Source organism: Musa acuminata, chromosome BXJ2-1 (assembly GCF_036884655.1).
Source record: "Musa acuminata AAA Group cultivar baxijiao chromosome BXJ2-1, Cavendish_Baxijiao_AAA, whole genome shotgun sequence".
NCBI classification, from domain to species: Eukaryota; Viridiplantae; Streptophyta; class Magnoliopsida; order Zingiberales; family Musaceae; genus Musa; species Musa acuminata.
In genome coordinates, this window is record NC_088338.1 from 24995064 (window position 1) to 25008458 (window position 13395).

General features: G+C 55.3%; 13 non-coding genes and 15 pseudogenes across 13 annotated transcripts; all 28 read left to right on the plus strand.

Annotated features, from left to right (window-relative positions):
- Window positions 1-327: 327 nt before the first annotated feature.
- On the plus strand, window positions 328-446 carry LOC135601134 (5S ribosomal RNA). Its single transcript, XR_010483437.1, has one exon. It is a non-coding gene; the product is annotated as a 5S ribosomal RNA (ribosomal RNA).
- Window positions 447-796: 350 nt separating this feature from the next.
- On the plus strand, window positions 797-915 carry LOC135601381 (5S ribosomal RNA). Its single transcript, XR_010483676.1, has one exon. It is a non-coding gene; the product is annotated as a 5S ribosomal RNA (ribosomal RNA).
- Window positions 916-1265: 350 nt separating this feature from the next.
- LOC135601135 (5S ribosomal RNA) lies at window positions 1266-1384 on the plus strand. Its single transcript, XR_010483438.1, has one exon. It is a non-coding gene; the product is annotated as a 5S ribosomal RNA (ribosomal RNA).
- Window positions 1385-1734: 350 nt separating this feature from the next.
- Window positions 1735-1853, plus strand: LOC135604099 (5S ribosomal RNA; annotated as a pseudogene).
- A 350-nt stretch (window positions 1854-2203) lies between these two features.
- Window positions 2204-2322, plus strand: LOC135602336 (5S ribosomal RNA; annotated as a pseudogene).
- Window positions 2323-2672: 350 nt separating this feature from the next.
- LOC135601136 (5S ribosomal RNA) lies at window positions 2673-2791 on the plus strand. The gene has a single exon (XR_010483439.1). It is a non-coding gene; the product is annotated as a 5S ribosomal RNA (ribosomal RNA).
- A 350-nt stretch (window positions 2792-3141) lies between these two features.
- Window positions 3142-3260, plus strand: LOC135602696 (5S ribosomal RNA; annotated as a pseudogene).
- A 350-nt stretch (window positions 3261-3610) lies between these two features.
- On the plus strand, window positions 3611-3729 carry LOC135601383 (5S ribosomal RNA). Its single transcript, XR_010483678.1, has one exon. It is a non-coding gene; the product is annotated as a 5S ribosomal RNA (ribosomal RNA).
- Window positions 3730-4079: 350 nt separating this feature from the next.
- LOC135601137 (5S ribosomal RNA) lies at window positions 4080-4198 on the plus strand. Its single transcript, XR_010483440.1, has one exon. It is a non-coding gene; the product is annotated as a 5S ribosomal RNA (ribosomal RNA).
- A 350-nt stretch (window positions 4199-4548) lies between these two features.
- On the plus strand, window positions 4549-4667 carry LOC135603230 (5S ribosomal RNA; annotated as a pseudogene).
- Window positions 4668-5017: 350 nt separating this feature from the next.
- On the plus strand, window positions 5018-5136 carry LOC135601384 (5S ribosomal RNA). Its single transcript, XR_010483679.1, has one exon. It is a non-coding gene; the product is annotated as a 5S ribosomal RNA (ribosomal RNA).
- A 350-nt stretch (window positions 5137-5486) lies between these two features.
- Window positions 5487-5605, plus strand: LOC135601138 (5S ribosomal RNA). Its single transcript, XR_010483441.1, has one exon. It is a non-coding gene; the product is annotated as a 5S ribosomal RNA (ribosomal RNA).
- Window positions 5606-5955: 350 nt separating this feature from the next.
- Window positions 5956-6074, plus strand: LOC135604143 (5S ribosomal RNA; annotated as a pseudogene).
- Window positions 6075-6724: 650 nt separating this feature from the next.
- LOC135601444 (5S ribosomal RNA) lies at window positions 6725-6843 on the plus strand. Its single transcript, XR_010483737.1, has one exon. It is a non-coding gene; the product is annotated as a 5S ribosomal RNA (ribosomal RNA).
- Window positions 6844-7193: 350 nt separating this feature from the next.
- LOC135601115 (5S ribosomal RNA) lies at window positions 7194-7312 on the plus strand. The gene has a single exon (XR_010483419.1). It is a non-coding gene; the product is annotated as a 5S ribosomal RNA (ribosomal RNA).
- Window positions 7313-7662: 350 nt separating this feature from the next.
- Window positions 7663-7781, plus strand: LOC135602110 (5S ribosomal RNA; annotated as a pseudogene).
- A 350-nt stretch (window positions 7782-8131) lies between these two features.
- LOC135601328 (5S ribosomal RNA) lies at window positions 8132-8250 on the plus strand. The gene has a single exon (XR_010483623.1). It is a non-coding gene; the product is annotated as a 5S ribosomal RNA (ribosomal RNA).
- A 350-nt stretch (window positions 8251-8600) lies between these two features.
- LOC135602879 (5S ribosomal RNA) lies at window positions 8601-8719 on the plus strand (annotated as a pseudogene).
- A 350-nt stretch (window positions 8720-9069) lies between these two features.
- On the plus strand, window positions 9070-9188 carry LOC135602540 (5S ribosomal RNA; annotated as a pseudogene).
- A 350-nt stretch (window positions 9189-9538) lies between these two features.
- LOC135603880 (5S ribosomal RNA) lies at window positions 9539-9657 on the plus strand (annotated as a pseudogene).
- Window positions 9658-10007: 350 nt separating this feature from the next.
- LOC135602111 (5S ribosomal RNA) lies at window positions 10008-10126 on the plus strand (annotated as a pseudogene).
- Window positions 10127-10476: 350 nt separating this feature from the next.
- Window positions 10477-10595, plus strand: LOC135603744 (5S ribosomal RNA; annotated as a pseudogene).
- Window positions 10596-10945: 350 nt separating this feature from the next.
- LOC135604009 (5S ribosomal RNA) lies at window positions 10946-11064 on the plus strand (annotated as a pseudogene).
- Window positions 11065-11414: 350 nt separating this feature from the next.
- LOC135603978 (5S ribosomal RNA) lies at window positions 11415-11533 on the plus strand (annotated as a pseudogene).
- A 350-nt stretch (window positions 11534-11883) lies between these two features.
- Window positions 11884-12002, plus strand: LOC135601311 (5S ribosomal RNA). The gene has a single exon (XR_010483606.1). It is a non-coding gene; the product is annotated as a 5S ribosomal RNA (ribosomal RNA).
- Window positions 12003-12240: 238 nt separating this feature from the next.
- On the plus strand, window positions 12241-12359 carry LOC135603591 (5S ribosomal RNA; annotated as a pseudogene).
- Window positions 12360-12709: 350 nt separating this feature from the next.
- LOC135602666 (5S ribosomal RNA) lies at window positions 12710-12828 on the plus strand (annotated as a pseudogene).
- Window positions 12829-13178: 350 nt separating this feature from the next.
- Window positions 13179-13297, plus strand: LOC135600718 (5S ribosomal RNA). Its single transcript, XR_010483033.1, has one exon. It is a non-coding gene; the product is annotated as a 5S ribosomal RNA (ribosomal RNA).
- The last annotated feature ends 98 nt before the right edge of the window (window positions 13298-13395 follow it).

Genomic DNA, 13395 nt, shown 5'->3' on the forward strand with positions numbered 1-13395 from the left:
CATCTCCCGTAGAGCTCCGAGACGATTGTTTTGGGGCTGGAAATTTGCTGTGACCGCTACGCAGTCAGTATCGAGGGGCTCGGAGAGAGCTTTCCGGATTGGGGTCGCAATAGCGATTCCGAGGTCGTTCTAGAAAGTGCCGATGGTTTCGACACGCGCTTGCCGTGACCGATACGCAGTCGTCGGGCTAGGGCTCGGAGAGAGCTTGCAATAGGGATTTTGTGAACGTTCGAGAAAGCGCCGACAGTTTCGTGACGGGCAAGAGGCTCCGGACGTTGATACGCCGACCGCGACGTGCACATAGGCGAGGGACGAAGCACGCGAAACGGGTGCGATAATGCCAGCATTAAATCACCGGATCCCATAAAAACACCGAAGTTAAGCGTGCTTGGGCCAGAGTAGTACTAGGATGGGTGACCCCCTGGGAAGTCCTCGTGTTGCATTCCTTTTTGCATCCCGGGATACGAAACATCTCCCGGAGAGCTCCGAGACGATTGTTTTGGGGCTGGAAATTTACTGTGACCGCTACGCAGTCAGTATCGAGGGGCTCGGAGAGAGCTTTCCGGATTGGGGTCGCAATAGCGATTCCGAGATCGTTCTAGAAAGTGCCGATGGTTTCGGCACGTGCTTGCCGTGATCGATACGCAATCGTCGGGCTAGGGCTCGGAGAGAGCTTGCAACAGGGATTTCGTGAACGTTCGAGAAAGCGACGACGGTTTCGTGACGGGCAAGAGGCTCCGGACGTTGATACGCCGACCGCGACGTGCACATAGGCGAGGGACGAAGCACGCGAAACGGGTGCGATAATGCTAGCACTAAATCACCGGATCCCATCAAAACACCGAAGTTAAGCGTGCTTGGGCCAGAGTAGTACTAGGATGGGTGACCCCCTGGGAAGTCCTCGTGTTGCACTACTTTTTGCATCCCGGGATACGAAACATCTCCCGTAGAGCTCCGAGACGATTGTTTTGGGGCTGGAAATTTGCTGTGACCGCTACGCAGTCAGTATCGAGGGGCTCGGAGAGAGCTTTCCGGATTGGGGTCGCAATAGCGATTCCGAGGTCGTTCTAGAAAGTGCCGATGGTTTCGACACGCGCTTGCCGTGACCGATACGCAGTCGTCGGGCTAGGGCTCGGAGAGAGCTTGCAATAGGGATTTTGTGAACGTTCGAGAAAGCGCCGACAGTTTCGTGACGGGCAAGAGGCTCCGGACGTTGATACGCCGACCGCGACGTGCACATAGGCGAGGGACGAAGCACGCGAAACGGGTGCGATAATGCCAGCATTAAATCACCGGATCCCATAAAAACACCGAAGTTAAGCGTGCTTGGGCCAGAGTAGTACTAGGATGGGTGACCCCCTGGGAAGTCCTCGTGTTGCATTCCTTTTTGCATCCCGGGATACGAAACATCTCCCGGAGAGCTCCGAGACGATTGTTTTGGGGCTGGAAATTTACTGTGACCGCTACGCAGTCAGTATCGAGGGGCTCGGAGAGAGCTTTCCGGATTGGGGTCGCAATAGCGATTCCGAGATCGTTCTAGAAAGTGCCGATGGTTTCGGCACGTGCTTGCCGTGATCGATACGCAATCGTCGGGCTAGGGCTCGGAGAGAGCTTGCAACAGGGATTTCGTGAATGTTCGAGAAAGCGACGACGGTTTCGTGACGGGCAAGAGGCTCCGGACGTTGATGCGCCGACCGCGACGTGCACATAGGCGAGGGACGAAGCTCGCGAAACTGGTGCGATAATGCCAGCACTAAATCACCGGATCCCATCAAAACAAAGAAGTTAAGCGTGCTTGGGCCAGAGTTGTACTACGATGGGTGACCCCCTGGGAAGTCCTCGTGTTGCACTCCTTTTTGCATCCCGGGATACGAAACATCTCCCGGAGAGCTCCGAGACGTTTGTTTTGGGGCTGGAAATTTGCTGTGACCGCTACGCAGTCAGTATCGAGGGGCTCGGATAGAGCTTTCCGGATTGGGGTCGCAATAGCGATTCCGATATCGTTCTAGAAAGTGCCGATGGTTTCGGCACGCGCTTGCCGTGACCGATACGTAGTCGTCGGGCTAGGGCTCGGAGAGAGCTTGCAATAGGGATTTCGAGAACGTCCGAGAAAGCGCCGACGGTTTCGTGACGGGCAAGAGGCTTCGGACATTGATACGCCGACCGCGACGTGCACATAGGCGAGGGACGAAGCACGCGAAACGGGTGCGATAATGCTAGCACTAAATCATCGGATCCCATCAAAACACCGAAGTTAAGCGTGCTTGGGCCAGAGTAGTACTAGGATGGGTGACCCCCTGGGAAGTCCTCGTGTTGCACTACTTTTTGCATCCCGGGATACGAAACATCTCCCGTAGAGCTCCGAGACGATTGTTTTGGGGCTGGAAATTTGCTGTGACCGCTACGCAGTCAGTATCGAGGGGCTCGGAGAGAGCTTTCCGGATTGGGGTCGCAATAGCGATTCCGAGGTCGTTCTAGAAAGTGCCGATGGTTTCGGCACGCGCTTGCCGTGACCGATACGCAGTCGTCGGGCTAGGGCTCGGAGAGAGCTTGCAATAGGGATTTTGTGAACGTTCGAGAAAGCGCCGACAGTTTCGTGACGGGCAAGAGGCTCCGGACGTTGATACGCCGACCGCGACGTGCACATAGGCGAGGGACGAAGCACGCGAAACGGGTGCGATAATGCCAGCATTAAATCACCGGATCCCATAAAAACACCGAAGTTAAGCGTGCTTGGGCCAGAGTAGTACTAGGATGGGTGACCCCCTGGGAAGTCCTCGTGTTGCATTCCTTTTTGCATCCCGGGATACGAAACATCTCCCGGAGAGCTCCGAGACGATTGTTTTGGGGCTGGAAATTTACTGTGACCGCTACGCAGTCAGTATCGAGGGGCTCGGAGAGAGCTTTCCGGATTGGGGTCGCAATAGCGATTCCGAGATCGTTCTAGAAAGTGCCGATGGTTTCGGCACGTGCTTGCCGTGATCGATACGCAATCGTCGGGCTAGGGCTCGGAGAGAGCTTGCAACAGGGATTTCGTGAATGTTCGAGAAAGCGACGACGGTTTCGTGACGGGCAAGAGGCTCCGGACGTTGATGCGCCGACCGCGACGTGCACATAGGCGAGGGACGAAGCTCGCGAAACTGGTGCGATAATGCCAGCACTAAATCACCGGATCCCATCAAAACACAGAAGTTAAGCGTGCTTGGGCCAGAGTTGTACTACGATGGGTGACCCCCTGGGAAGTCCTCGTGTTGCACTCCTTTTTGCATCCCGGGATACGAAACATCTCCCGGAGAGCTCCGAGACGTTTGTTTTGGGGCTGGAAATTTGCTGTGACCGCTACGCAGTCAGTATCGAGGGGCTCGGATAGAGCTTTCCGGATTGGGGTCGCAATAGCGATTCCGATATCGTTCTAGAAAGTGCCGATGGTTTCGGCACGCGCTTGCCGTGACCGATACGTAGTCGTCGGGCTAGGGCTCGGAGAGAGCTTGCAATAGGGATTTCGAGAACGTCCGAGAAAGCGCCGACGGTTTCGTGACGGGCAAGAGGCTTCGGACATTGATACGCCGACCGCGACGTGCACATAGGCGAGGGACGAAGCACGCGAAACGGGTGCGATAATGCTAGCACTAAATCACCGGATCCCATCAAAACACCGAAGTTAAGCGTGCTTGGGCCAGAGTAGTACTAGGATGGGTGACCCCCTGGGAAGTCCTCGTGTTGCACTACTTTTTGCATCCCGGGATACGAAACATCTCCCGTAGAGCTCCGAGACGATTGTTTTGGGGCTGGAAATTTGCTGTGACCGCTACGCAGTCAGTATCGAGGGGCTCGGAGAGAGCTTTCCGGATTGGGGTCGCAATAGCGATTCCGAGGTCGTTCTAGAAAGTGCCGATGGTTTCGGCACGCGCTTGCCGTGACCGATACGCAGTCGTCGGGCTAGGGCTCGGAGAGAGCTTGCAATAGGGATTTTGTGAACGTTCGAGAAAGCGCCGACAGTTTCGTGACGGGCAAGAGGCTCCGGACGTTGATACGCCGACCGCGACGTGCACATAGGCGAGGGACGAAGCACGCGAAACGGGTGCGATAATGCCAGCATTAAATCACCGGATCCCATAAAAACACCGAAGTTAAGCGTGCTTGGGCCAGAGTAGTACTAGGATGGGTGACCCCCTGGGAAGTCCTCGTGTTGCATTCCTTTTTGCATCCCGGGATACGAAACATCTCCCGGAGAGCTCCGAGACGATTGTTTTGGGGCTGGAAATTTACTGTGACCGCTACGCAGTCAGTATCGAGGGGCTCGGAGAGAGCTTTCCGGATTGGGGTCGCAATAGCGATTCCGAGATCGTTCTAGAAAGTGCCGATGGTTTCGGCACGTGCTTGCCGTGATCGATACGCAATCGTCGGGCTAGGGCTCGGAGAGAGCTTGCAACAGGGATTTCGTGAATGTTCGAGAAAGCGACGATGGTTTCGTGACGGGCAAGAGGCTCCGGACGTTGATGCGCCGACCGCGACGTGCACATAGGCGAGGGACGAAGCTCGCGAAACTGGTGCGATAATGCCAGCACTAAATCACCGGATCCCATCAAAACACAGAAGTTAAGCGTGCTTGGGCCAGAGTTGTACTACGATGGGTGACCCCCTGGGAAGTCCTCGTGTTGCGCTCCTTTTTGCATCCCGGGATACGAAACATCTCCCGGAGAGCTCCGAGACGTTTGTTTTGGGGCTGGAAATTTGCTGTGACCGCTACGCAGTCAGTATCGAGGGGCTCGGATAGAGCTTTCCGGATTGGGGTCGCAATAGCGATTCCGATATCGTTCTAGAAAGTGCCGATGGTTTCGGCACGCGCTTGCCGTGACCGATACGTAGTCGTCGGGCTAGGGCTCGGAGAGAGCTTGCAATAGGGATTTCGAGAACGTCCGAGAAAGCGCCGACGGTTTCGTGACGGGCAAGAGGCTTCGGACATTGATACGCCGACCGCGACGTGCACATAGGCGAGGGACGAAGCACGCGAAACGGGTGCGATAATGCTAGCACTAAATCACCGGATCCCATCAAAACACCGAAGTTAAGCGTGCTTGGGCCAGAGTAGTACTAGGATGGGTGACCCCCTGGGAAGTCCTCGTGTTGCACTACTTTTTGCATCCCGGGATACGAAACATCTCCCGTAGAGCTCCGAGACGATTGTTTTGGGGCTGGAAATTTGCTGTGACCGCTACGCAGTCAGTATCGAGGGGCTCGGAGAGAGCTTTCCGGATTGGGGTCGCAATAGCGATTCCGAGGTCGTTCTAGAAAGTGCCGATGGTTTCGGCACGCGCTTGCCGTGACCGATACGCAGTCGTCGGGCTAGGGCTCGGAGAGAGCTTGCAATAGGGATTTTGTGAACGTTCGAGAAAGCGCCGACAGTTTCGTGACGGGCAAGAGGCTCCGGACGTTGATACGCCGACCGCGACGTGCACATAGGCGAGGGACGAAGCACGCGAAACGGGTGCGATAATGCCAGCATTAAATCACCGGATCCCATAAAAACACCGAAGTTAAGCGTGCTTGGGCCAGAGTAGTACTAGGATGGGTGACCCCCTGGGAAGTCCTCGTGTTGCATTCCTTTTTGCATCCCGGGATACGAAACATCTCCCGGAGAGCTCCGAGACGATTGTTTTGGGGCTGGAAATTTACTGTGACCGCTACGCAGTCAGTATCGAGGGGCTCGGAGAGAGCTTTCCGGATTGGGGTCGCAATAGCGATTCCGAGATCGTTCTAGAAAGTGCCGATGGTTTCGGCACGTGCTTGCCGTGATCGATACGCAATCGTCGGGCTAGGGCTCGGAGAGAGCTTGCAACAGGGATTTCGTGAATGTTCGAGAAAGCGACGACGGTTTCGTGACGGGCAAGAGGCTCCGGACGTTGATGCGCCGACCGCGACGTGCACATAGGCGAGGGACGAAGCTCGCGAAACTGGTGCGATAATGCCAGCACTAAATCACCGGATCCCATCAAAACACAGAAGTTAAGCGTGCTTGGGCCAGAGTTGTACTACGATGGGTGACCCCCTGGGAAGTCCTCCTGTTGCACTCCTTTTTGCATCCCGGGATACGAAACATCTCCCGGAGAGCTCCGAGACGTTTGTTTTGGGGCTGGAAATTTGCTGTGACCGCTACGCAGTCAGTATCGAGGGGCTCGGAGAGAGCTTTCCGGATTGGGGTCGCAATAGCGATTCCGAGATCGTTCTAGAAAGTGCCGATGGTTTCGGCACGCGCTTGCCGTGACCGATACGCAGTCGTCGGGCTAGGGCTCGGAGAGAGCTGGCAATAGGGATTTCGAGAACGTTCGAGAAAGCGCCGACGGTTTCGTGACGGGCAAGAGGCTCCGGACTTTGATACGCCGACCGCGACGTGCACATAGGCGAGGGACGAAGCACGCGAAACAGGTGCGATAATGCCAGCACAAAAACACCGGATCCCATCAAAACTCCGAAGTTAAGCGTGCTTTGGCCATAGTAGTACTACGATGGGTGACCCATAGAGCTCCGAGACGATTGTTTTGGGGCTGGAAATTTGCTGTGACTGCAACGCAGTCAGTATCGAGGGGCTCGGAGAGAGCTTTCCGGATTGGGGTCGCAATAGCGATTCCGAGATCGTTCTAGAAAGTGCTAATGGTTTCGGCACGCGCTTGCCGTGACCGCGGACCGCGACGTGCACATAGGCGAGGGACGAAGCTCGCGAAACGGGTGCGATAATGGCAGCACTAAATCACCGGATCCCATCAAAACACCGAAGTTAAGCGTGCTTGGGCCAGAGTAGTACTACGATGGGTGACCCCCTGGGAAGTCCTCGTGTTGCACTCCTTTTTGCATCCCGGGATACGAAACATCTCCCGTAGAGCTCCGAGACGATTGTTTTGGGGCTGGAAATTTGCTGTGCCTGCTACGCAGTGAGTATCGAGGGGCTCAAAGAGAGCTTTCCGGATTGGGGTCGCAATAGCGATTCCTAGATCGTTCTAGAAGGTGCCGATGGTTTCGGCACGCGCTTGCCGTGACCGATACGCAGTCGTCGGGCTAGGGCTCGGAGAGAGCTTGCAATAGGGATTTCGTGAACGTTCGAGAAAGCGACGACGGTTTCGTGATGGGCAAGAGGCTCCGGACGTTGATTCGCCGACCGCGACGTGCACATAGGCGAGGGATGAAGCTCGCGAAACGGGTGCGATAATGGCAGCACTAAATCACCGGATCCCATCAAAACACCGAAGTTAAGCGTGCTTGGGCCAGAGTAGTACTAGGATGGGTGACCCCCTGGGAAGTCCTCGTGTTGCACTCCTTTTTGCATCCCGGGATACGAAACATCTCCCTTAGAGCTCCGAGACGATTGTTTTGGGGCTGGAAATTTGCTGTGACCGCTACGCTGTCAGTATCGAGGGGCTCGGAGAGAGCTTTCCGGATTGGGGTCGCAATAGCGATTCTGAGATCGTTCTAGAAAGTGTCGATGGTTTCGGCACGTGCTTGCCGTGATCAATACGCAATCGTCGGGCTATGGCTCGGAGAGAGCTTGCAATAGGGATTTCGTGAACGTTCGAGAAAGCGACGACAGTTTCGTGACGGGCAAGAGGCTCCGGACGTTGATACGCCGACCGCGACGTGCACATAGGCGAGGGACGAAGCACGCGAAACGGGTGCGATAATGCCAGCACTAAATCACCGGATCCAATCAAAACACTGAAGTTAAGCGTGCTTGGGCCAGAGTAGTACTACGATGGGTGACCCCCTGGGAAGTCCTCGTGTTGCACTCCTTTTTGCATCCCGGGATACGAAACATCTCCCGTAGAGCTCCGAGACGATTGTTTTGGGGCTGGAAATTTGCTGTGACCGCTACGCAATCAGTATCGAGGGGCTCAAAGAGAGCTTTCCAGATTGTGGTCGCAATAGCGATTCCTAGATCGTTCTAGAAAGTGTCGATGGTTTCGGCACGCGCTTGCCGTGACTGATACGCAGTCGTCTGGCTAGGGCTCGGAGAGAGCTTGCAATAGGGATTTCGTGAACGTTCGAGAAAGCGACGACGGTTTCGTGACGGGCAAGAGGCTCCGGACGTTGATGCGCCAACCGCGACGTGCACATAGGCGAGGGACGAAGCTCGCGAAACTGGTGCGATAATGCCAGCACTAAATCACCGGATCCCATCAAAACACCGAAGTTAAGCGTGCTTGGGCCAGAGTTGTACTACGATGGGTGACCCCCTGGGAAGTCCTCGTGTTGCACTCCTTTTTGCATCCCGGGATACAAAACATCTCCCATAGAGCTCCGAGACGATTGTTTTGGGGCTGGAAATTTGCTGTGACAGCTACGCAGTCAGTATCGAGGGGCTCGGATAGAGCTTTCCGGATTGGGGTCGCAATAGCGATTCCGATATCGTTCTAGAAAGTGCCGATGGTTTCGGCACGCGCTTGCCGTGACTGATACGCAGTCGTCGGGCTAGGGCTCGGAGAGAGCTTGCAATAGGGATTTCGAGAACGTCCGAGAAAGCGCCGACGGTTTCGTGACGGGCAAGAGGCTTCGGACATTGATACGCCGACCGCGACGTGCACATAGGCGAGGGACGAAGCACGCGAAACGGGTGCGATAATGCTAGCACTAAATCACCGGATCCCATCAAAACACCGAATTTAAGCGTGCTTGGGCCAGAGTAGTACTATGGTGGGTGACCCCCTAGGAAGTCCTCGTGTTGCACTCCTTTTTCCATCCCGGGATACGAAACATCTCCCGTAGAGCTCCGAGACGATTGTTTTGGGGCTGGAAATTTGCTGTGACCGCTACGCAGTCAGTATCGAGGGGCTCGGAGAGAGCTTTCCGGATTGGGGTCGCAATAGCGATTTCGAGATCGTTCTAGAAAGTGCCGATGGTTTCGGCACGCGCTTGCCGTGACCGATACGCAGTCATCGGGCTAGGGCTCAGAGATAGCTTGCAATAGGGATATTGTGAACGTTCGAGAAAGCGCCGACCGTTTCGTGACGGGCAATAGGCTCCGGACGTTGATACGCCGACCGCGACGTGCACATAGGCGAGGGACGAAGCACGTGAAACGGGTGCGATAATGCGAGCATTAAATCACCGGATCCCATCAAAACATCGAAGTTAAGCGTGCTTGGGCCAGAGTAGTACTAGGATGGGTGACCCCCTGGGAAGTCCTCGTGTTGCACTCCTTTTTGCATCCCGGGATACGAAACATGTCCCGGAGAGCTCCGAGACGATTGTTTGGGGGCTGGAAATTTGCTGTGACCGCTACGCAGTCAGTATCGAGGGGCTCGGAGAGAGCTTTCCGGATTGGGGTCGCAATAGCGATTCCGAGATCGTTCTACAAAGTGCCGATGGTTTCGGCACGTGCTTGCCGTGATCGATACGCAATCATCGGGCTAGGGCTCGGAGAGAGCTTGCAACAGGGATTTCGTGAACGTTCGAGAAAGCGACGACGGTTTCGTGACGGGCAAGAGGCTCCGGACGTTGATGCGCCGACCGCGACGTGCACATTGGCGAGGGACGAAGCTCGCGAAACGGGTGCGATAATGCCAGCACTAAATCACCGGATCCCATCAAAACACCTTAGTTAAGCGTGCTTGGGCCAGAGTAGTCCAATGATGGGTGACCCCCTGGGAAGTCCTCGTGTTGCACTCCTTTTTGCATCCCGGGATACGAAACATCTCCCGTAGAGCTCCGAGACGACTGTTTTGGGGCTGGAAATTTGCCGTGACCGCTACGCAGTCAGTATCGAGGGGCTCGGAGAGAGCTTTCCGGATTGGGGTCGCAATAGCGATTCCGAGATCGTTCTAGAAAGTGCCGATGGTTTCGACACGCACTTGCCATGACCGATACGCAATCGTCGGGCTAGGGCTCGGAGAGAGCTTGCAATAGGGATTTCGTGAACGTTCGAGAAAGCGCCGACGGTTTCGTGACGGGCAAGAGGCTCCGGACGTTGATACGCCGACCGCGACGTGCACATAGGCGAGGGACGAAGCACGCGAAACGGGTGCGATAATGCCAGCACTAAATCACCGGATCCAATCAAAACACTGAAGTTAAGCGTGCTTGGGCCAGAGTAGTACTACGATGGGTGACCCCCTGGGAAGTCCTCGTGTTGCACTCCTTTTTGCATCCCGGGATACGAAACATCTCCCGTAGAGCTCCGAGACGATTGTTTTGGGGCTGGAAATTTGCTGTGACCGCTACGCAATCAGTATCGAGGGGCTCAAAGAGAGCTTTCCAGATTGTGGTCGCAATAGCGATTCCTAGATCGTTCTAGAAAGTGTCGATGGTTTCGGCACGCGCTTGCCGTGACTGATACGCAGTCGTCTGGCTAGGGCTCGGAGAGAGCTTGCAATAGGGATTTCGTGAACGTTCGAGAAAGCGACGACGGTTTCGTGACGGGCAAGAGGCTCCGGACGTTGATACGCCGACCGCGACGTGCACATAGGCGAGGGACGAAGCTCGCGAAACGGGTGCGATAATGCCAGCACTAAATCACTGGATCCCATCAAAACACCGAAGTTAAGCGTGCTTGGGCCAGAGTAGCACTATGATGGGTGACCCCCTGGGAAGTCCTCGTGTTGAACTCCTTTTTGCATCCCGGGATACGAAACATCTCCCGTAGAGCTCCGAGACGATTGTTTTGGGGCTGGAAATTTGCTGTGACCGCTACGCAATCAGTATCGAGGGGCTCAAAGAGAGCTTTCCGGATTTGGGTCGCAATAGCGATTCCTAGATCATTCTAGAAAGTGCCGATGGTTTCGGCACGCGCTTGCCGTGACCGATACGCAGTCGTCGGGCTAGGGCTCGGAGAGAGCTTGCAATAGGGATTTCGTGAACGTTCGAGAAAGCGCCGACGGTTTCGTGACGGGCAAGAGGCTCCGGACGTTGATACGCCGACCGCGACGTGCACATAGGCGAGGGACGAAGCACGCGAAACGGGTGCGATAATGCCAGCACTAAATCACCGGATCCAATCAAAACACTAAAGTTAAGCGTGCTTGGGCCAGAGTAGTACTACGATGGGTGACCCCCTGGGAAGTCCTCATGTTGCACTCCTTTTTGCATCCCGGGATACGGAACATCTCCCGTAGAGCTCCGAGACGATTGTTTTGGGGCTGGAAATTTGCTGTGACCGCTACGCAATCAGTATCGAGGGGCTCAAAGAGAGCTTTCCGGATTGGGGTCGCAATAGCGATTCCTAGATCGTTCTAGAAAGTGCCGATGGTTTCGGCACGCGCTTGCCATGACCGATACGCAGTCGTCGGGCTAGGGCTCGGAGAGAGCTTGCAATAGGGATTTCATGAACGTTCGAGAAAGCGACGACGGTTTCGCGACGGGCAAGAGGCTCCGGACGTTGATGCGCTGACCGCGACGTGCACATAGGCGAGGGACGAAGCTCGCGAAACGGGTGCGATAATGGCAGCACTAAATCACCGGATCCCATGAAAACACCGAAGTTAAGCATGCTTGGGCCAGAGTAGTACTACGATGGGTGACCCCTTGGGAAGTCCCCGTGTTGCACTTCTTTTTGCATCCCGGGATACGAAACAACTCCCGTAGAGCTCCGAGACGATTGTTTTGGGGCTGGAAATTTGCTGTGACCGCTACGCTGTCAGTATCGAGGGGCTCCGAGAGAACTTTCCGGATTGGTGTCGCAATAGCGATTCCGAGATCGTTCTAGAGAGTGCCGATGGTTTCGGCACGCGCTTGCCGTGACCGATACGCAGTCGTCGGGCTAGAGCTCGGAGAGAGCTTGCAATAGGGATTTCATTAACGTTCGAGAAAGCGACGACGGTTTCGTGACGGGCAAGAGGCTCCGGACGTTGATGCGCCGACCGCGACGTGCACATAGGCGAGGGACGAAGCACGCGAAATGGGTGCGATAATGCCAGCACTAAATCACCGGATCCCATCAAAACTCCAAAGTTAAGCATGCTTGGGCCAGAGTAGTACTAGGATGGGTGACCCCCTGGGAAGTCATTGTGTTGCACTCCTTTCTGCATCCCGGGATACGAAACATCTCCCGTAGAGCTCCGAGATGATTATTTTGGGGCTGGAAATTTGCTGTGACCGCTACGCAGTCAATATCGAGGGGCTCGGAGAGATCTTTCCGGATTGGGGTCGCAATAGCGATTCCGAGATCGTTCTAGAAAGTGCCAATGGTTTCGGCACGCGCTTGCCGTGACCGCGGACCGCGATGTGCACATAGGCGAGGGACGAAGCTCGCGAAACGGGTGCGATAATGGTAGCACTAAATCACCGGATCCCATCAAAATACCGAAGTTAAGCGTGCTTGGGCCAGAGTAGTACTACGATGGGGGACCCCCTGGGAAGTCCCCGTATTGCACTCCTTTTTGCATCCCGGGATACGAAACATCTCCCGTAGAGCTCCGAGACGATTGTTTTGGGGCTGGAAATTTCCTGTGACCGCTACGCAGTCAGTATCGAGGGGCTCCGAGAGAGCTTTCCGGATTGGGGTTGCAATAGCGATTCCGAGATCGTTCTAGAAAGTGCCGATGGTTTCGGCACGCGCTTGCCGTGACCAATACGCAGTCTTCGGGCTAGGCCTCGGAGAGAGCTTGCAATAGGGATTTCGTGAACGTTCGAGAAAGCGCCGACGGTTTCGTGACGGGCAAGAGGCTCCGGACGTTGATACGCCGACCGCGACGTGCACATAGGCGAGGGACGAAGCACGCGAAACGGGTGCGATAATGCCAGCACTAAATCACCGGATCCAATCAAAACACTGAAGTTAAGCGTGCTTGGGCCAGAGTAGTACTACGATGGGTGACCCCCTGGGAAGTCCTCGTGTTGCACACCTTTTTGCATCCCGGGATACGAAACGTCTCCCGTAGAGCTCCGAGACGATTGTTTTGGGGCTGGAAATTTGCTGTAACCGCTACGCAATCAGTATCGAGGGGCTCAAAGAGAGCTTTCCGGATTGGGGTCGCAATAGCGATTCCTAGATCGTTCTAGAAAGTGCCGATGGTTTCGGCACGCGCTTGCCGTGACCGAGATGCAGTCGTCGGGCTAGGGCTCGGAGAGAGCTTGCAATAGGGATTTCGTGAACGTTCGAGAAAGCGACGACGGTTTCGTGACGGACAAGAGGCTCCGGACGTTGATGCGCAGACCGCGACGTGCACATAGGCGAGGGACGAAGCTCGCGAAACGGGTGCGATAATGCCAGCACTAAATCACCGGATCCCATCAAAACACTGAAGTTAAGCGTGCTTGGGCCAGAGTAGTACTATGATGGGTGACCCCCTGGGAAGTCCTCGTGTTGCACTCCTTTTTGCATTCCGTGATACGAAACATCTCCCGTAGAGCTCCGAGACGATTGTTTTGGGGCTGGAAATTTGCTGTGACCGCTACGCAATCAGTATCGAG